This window comes from Danaus plexippus, assembly GCF_018135715.1.
Source record: "Danaus plexippus chromosome 18 unlocalized genomic scaffold, MEX_DaPlex mxdp_35, whole genome shotgun sequence".
Classification (NCBI taxonomy): Eukaryota; Metazoa; Arthropoda; class Insecta; order Lepidoptera; family Nymphalidae; genus Danaus; species Danaus plexippus.
Genome location: NW_026869854.1, coordinates 1,799,399 through 1,805,398, shown reverse-complemented (window position 1 = coordinate 1,805,398; position 6,000 = coordinate 1,799,399). Strand labels below are relative to the sequence as shown.

At 31.1% G+C, this 6,000-nt stretch overlaps 1 long non-coding RNA gene across 1 annotated transcript in view; it reads right to left on the bottom strand.

Annotated features, from left to right (window-relative positions):
• Positions 1–5,806: 5,806 nt before the first annotated feature.
• LOC133320390 (uncharacterized) overlaps positions 5,807–6,000 on the bottom strand; it is a 53,053-nt gene continuing 52,859 nt past the window's right edge. Inside the window, exon 4 of the long non-coding RNA XR_009753762.1 lies at positions 5,807–5,972. This is a non-coding gene — a long non-coding RNA (uncharacterized LOC133320390). The remainder of the gene's footprint in view (positions 5,973–6,000) is intronic.

Below are 6,000 nucleotides of genomic sequence, written 5' to 3'. Positions count from 1 at the left end.
AACATAGTTTAAAAGTTTTCGCTTACTTGTAATTTGTAAAAGAAGTTATTAAATATATTAATGAGAATAAATTATTATAAAATTTCAAAAACAATTTTCAAATTAATACAAAAAAAAAAATCATTAGTAACTTCCACCATAACTGCTATGTAATTGAATTGGGGCCCTGTTTCATGTGAACTACGCAGCTTGATCAAACAACTTGTAAATCTTATATAAATAGTAACATTCTAGGATCCCTTCTTTAAAATGATTTGTGTAGATATTTTAACGAGCTCAAAAAAAAAACTCCAGCTCTCAAACACTGCTACAAAAAGATCATTACCATAGAAATATTCATTTCAAAAACTGATAGCAGAAGCCCTCAAAAGTTTTTGCGCTTATTACCAAAATTTTGAATTTATTAAAGTTCAAGTTTCATTTTAGCGTTGCAAAAGTTTCATTCCGCACAGGTACTAAATTATACAAGAAACTTTAAATAAAACCAATCCGTGTGGAACGTAGTTCTTTTGCGTGTGAAACTGTGGTCACCCCACAATTTCTTGACTATGACGCATTGCGGTTTGCTAAGTCGCTGTGGAGATGCGAGATGTTTTTGGGTAATTACATTGAGGGTAACACATATTTCATTGTCGTGGTTGTATTAATGTCTTTGACTGGTTGGTATTATTCATGTTATTCACTGAAATAATGTATTAATTTAAACATGTTCATTTCGAGTGCATTTATAGAAACTCGTATATTCTTAATTCATACATTCATTTAAATTTAACGCTAAAGGAGGTCATATATTTAATTCTGCGGTTAGAATTTTAAGGAAATGATAAAATGCACTTTACCGATAAATATTTAAAATAATTTTCTAAAGAGTTAACGTACGTCCCAGATACAAAAGCTAGAAATGTCAAATTCAATAACCTTTCCAGACATTTCTGTCAAAAAAATTTATTCCTACATAATTCCAATGTTTACAGATCTTATTATCAAATTTTAAAAGTAAAGTGCCACTATTTACAATTCGTTTAACGAGTTTAAGAGTGGACGTAGCAATCTCAAAGATAATCCGCGTGAGGGACGTCCTTTAATACCAACTACTGAAGATAACATCAGTACTGTGCGATGCATGATAGAGGAAGATAAGAGAGTGACCTATCAGCAGATACGGGCAAGCCTAGGCATAAATATGAGTGAAGTTCAAAAAATATTACACGAAAATTCAAGCGTCAGAAAGCTTTGTACCAGATAAATTCCCCATACTTTAACCGACTACCAGAAACACAGTAGAATATAATAAATAATAACAGTTAGATAAGTTCAACGGCGGTGACTCATATGCTGTATTGTTGAAAGCTGGATATATTGCTACGTACCCGAAACTAAAAGACAATCAGCTCAGTGGGTGTTTCCTTTCGAGAATCGGCCAACTAAGGTTAAGAAAGAAAGAAGTCAAAAGATGTTTGCCTCATTATGGGGTCGGAAAGGTTATTTTGAGACAATTTTACTAGTAGATGGAAGGACATTTACTGCAGACTGGTATATCAATCACCGTCTGCCTATTGAAGCGGCATCCTCCTTCCAGGATCGCCGTTTGCCTATTTAAGTAGGATTCCTAAGAATTAAAGATAAATTTCGAGGTATTCGCTTTACGAGATCTAAAGATGCGGTGAAAACGTACGAAAATGCCATAGAAGAAATCCTTAAGGAAGAATGGGTCCACTGCTTTTCACAGTGGTTCCATCGAATGTGACGATGTGTAGAGAGGAACGGAGATTACCTTAAAAAAACAATAAAAGTATTGGCAACTTCCTACATTAAGATATGTTTTTATTTTCTAAATATTTTCTAGGTAGTGATGAAGAACTTGGAGTAAACATAGATAAAATATACACTTTCATCCAATCTATCCCCGATCACTGTGACTGCAAAGTAATCAAAAAGTCGGGTAAAAATGTAGCGAAATAAAATAAAGATCTGAGTTAAAGAACATAGTTTTTTTAAAATATGTACTCCATAAAATCTTATATATTATTACGCTCTACTACTACAACCTTGATATTCTGTAGTAGTATTATAAGAACAAGAATACTAAGAATATATTCCTGTGACTACATTTTATATTAATCATCTTTAAAGTAAATGTTTTCAAGAACACTCACGTCCACAATTCAAGAGAATTATTCTTCTTCTAACTATATTATTTCCGATATTAAACTACTTTTTAAAAATAAGGAGAGTTTCTTTATGAGATACAGGAATTATTGAGCTGCATGTGGCTATTTCTTATAATTAATAATGATTTGTTATTAAAACCTATCGGGGAAGATTTAACTATTTTTTTAATTGTATAAAAGTGTAAGTAGAACATGAAAGCACTCCTAACTCTATCATTATAGAAGATATTGGGTATCTCTGGTTAGCACTTGTTAGATAAACCATATTTCATTAATGTCTTTGTAGCTTTAAGAATCATAACATTAAAATGTATAAAATCATTGACTCGAGTGATACTAAGAGAATATGCCATAAATTATACTATCTGAAAAAAAAACAAAAATGAATAATGCTGCAATATAGTTTACGTTTCTCATACATATTGAGCAAAATTCATAATAATATATTAAATCCGGTAATATATAGGCCTGCGGTATACGCATTGCAAATTTGCTTACTGGCTCAAAGGGACCAACAATTTATCAAATAAAAATTATAGCTTTCACAGCCATAACGTCAAGGTTCCATCGCTGATTAGTTTTGAATTATTTGTTACATATTAAATACAGCTTACGGGGATAGCAAGGTTTAACTTTCATTATAAGGATATGCTTGAAGTTTTGCTGGTAACATATCATAATTTATTTAGATTCACTGAAAAGATGTTGTGAAAAAATAAATACATACTTTTAATATTATATAAACATTTACTGCAAATGATTGAATTGTATTACTTAAATTTTATATTCTTATCTTGCAATATATTATTAAATAAACTATTCGGAAATCAACGGTAGAGAAATTCACACAAAATTTCTTTTTGAACCTAAAAGACTCACTACTGAGATATTTATGAAAAAAGCGACACTGTGTCTCTCACTAGAGTTATCATTGTTCTTAAAGACGAGAAACTTCTCTAGAAACCACGCAGAAATAAATCTGTGGCATTCAAGGTAAGATGCATTTAATTTAATTTGGTTTTAAACAAAACTTTCACTTAAATATTTCATTAAGCTACTCCAAAGATTTAAAATACTTTTATCTTTATTATTTTACAGAGGCGTGTGCCGGAAAATACTTAAAATACTTTTGAGATTGGAGGTTCACCCTCAAAAATTGGAAGAATTTTACTTTATAAAATATTCCTTTTTAGGATATTGCTGCGATTACTTGAATTAATTATTATAAAAGTATGAATTATATTTTTAAAATATTATTGTTAGTGATGAAAAAAAATAGATATTTCTGCAAGACTAATTAGAAGTAAATGCTCAGAAAATAGGTTTATTTTTTACTTTTTATGGACTTTAGTTGATTTTCCGTTTTTAGTGAAGCGAAGCTTATATTCCCACAAAACAGAAAACTTTAACCGAACCACATACTTTTAAGGAAACAATCCAATTAAATCTACAAGACCCGAACTAATAAGAAACTACTTTCCAATACCGAACTTGGAAACAACATGTTCTTTACATTTTCTAACAGTAAAAAGAGTTATAAATGTTGCAGAACTCCCAGAGTCGCATAAAAATCGCTATTTAAGTAGGAAAGTAATTTACTTGACTCGCCTGGTACTGCGGTTTCGAGTCTAATGAAACTAATTTCGCCCAGTTCAGTCTGTTATGGTGTGCATTTACGTCTGCGATGAGGTTCGTGCGGTTCCTAATAGCTGACAACTTCACGCCTTCAAACTACCATTCCTTGTTCCGTGTAATTAAAAGTAATCCGTCTATTTTCATTTCATTATCACCGATATCATCCAACGTTAGCCTGTCAGTGAAAAATCCCCGTTGAAAAATAAAAAGCATTTAGTTCCTTCAATCAAAATCTCAAACACAAACATATTAGAAAAGTAACTAAAATGACATAATTTTATAACCGATGTCATTGAAGGGTCATACAAATCATCAAAAGATTCTAAGATAATAAAACACCTGTCAAAACAAAAAGTCCAAACTCGGCTAAGCACGGATTATACAATATCATGTTTATAACAAATAAAAACCGAAACAGGTAAAATACGAGCATATAACAATCGACCGCTTATAAGCCTTTGATCTATTGTACGTTGATATAAACCTACAATATGGTTTAGGGTTCGTTAATAAAATTATCGGATAAGTTAATAAGAGGATTACGATAAAGTTTATTACCCAGCCTCATAAACACGCTTAATGTATTTATTGTTATTATCATTAAGCGAATGCTTAGAACGTATTAAAGTTGTTATCAGTGATACAGTTTTATGTAGTATACGGAATCAATGAATGAAAAAAGGTTTTTCCATTGGTTCGTGACAAAATGCAATAACCGATCATGTAGGCATGATACGTTATTATATGCGCCGGCAACATTGTCCTTGCCTTGTCTTCACAAAAACTATTATGTTTGTAAAATCTTTCTACTTTCTAATAAAATCTGGCATAAACAATTCTTTCTTTTGTAGCGCCACATATAAAAGTAATACGTGCGGGAAGTAAAACGATTAGCCTTGAATAAAGTTTAAAAAAACATGGTTGAGTAACAGAAGTTGAAATTGGTATACATGTAAGACTATGGAAATATATCAATTAAATAAAACAATAGTTATCGATATAGCTCGCGTATATTTTAAGTATTAAATTTTCACTTCTAGCCCGAAACTTCTCGATTACTTTGCAGTACCCATCTTCGTAGTAAGTCGGGATGAAGATGTGAATATGTTTAATACAAAATTATTAAAAATACAAAATGTTAGATGAATTTAATATACGTAATTAACTTAACTAAAACAGGTTAATCAAAATAAAGACTACTCTTGAAAAACTTCATAATCATCAGATAACAAATGTAAACAAAAAAGTAATGTTATAAAAACGATAAAAATTAATAATGCAACCAACCTTTGTCGCATAATCTATTATTAAAATTATATGGCTGTCGACGGACTTATTTTTTAATATTTTAAATATGTTTATACTCTCAAATGTTCATTTAAATTTGATTTGTACTGATCTGGTACAATTGAAGTGGTTTAATAATGATTGTTTTATATTTACGATAAAACAAATAAATAATGTATGACTGAAGTTAAACTAATAAATTCCGGACTTACTTCAACATTCTAATACAAGTGTTGACCGTATAAAAGTAATAAAAAAAAAAGATGTAACACAGGAGAATACACGGAACAAAACCAATCACGCGCTAAGCTTGGTTATGGATATGCCCGTTCAATAAAACAGTTGCCTACCTACAGCCATTTATCGGATATATGAATTATAAATAAGAAAAACGACGCACTTGTACCATAAACTCCATTTGAAGCACGCAATACTTAAATCTTAAAACGGATTGATTTAGAATCAGATTGTATTTGTGAATTGGGTGGAAAAAACTCTTTAAATATTAAAATTCCTTTCCGTTTTGTTTTGCAAAACATTTCATTTTGATGGTAAGAAGAGATTATCATCAATCCATTATTTTCTGAGTTAAGATCTTCGAAGCATTCTTTCAATTATAACTTAATTGAATATTTGATTGAGCCCCTTAACAAGACGTAACAACAGCCATCGTAATGCATTAGTTTTTATTTGGCACACGTACCTGGTTATCCAAATCACTGAGGAAGTCCTCGGTGTCGGTGTAGGCCTTTGACAGGCCTATCGCGAGCACCAGCCAGGCCCACGCGGTCCACGGCCACAACATCGCCTTTACCTCACGGGTACATCACAACACTCATCACTCAAGTCCATTTTACTTTTGTTTCAATTGAAGTGTACCTGGAAAAAATATTAAGTATGTTAGATC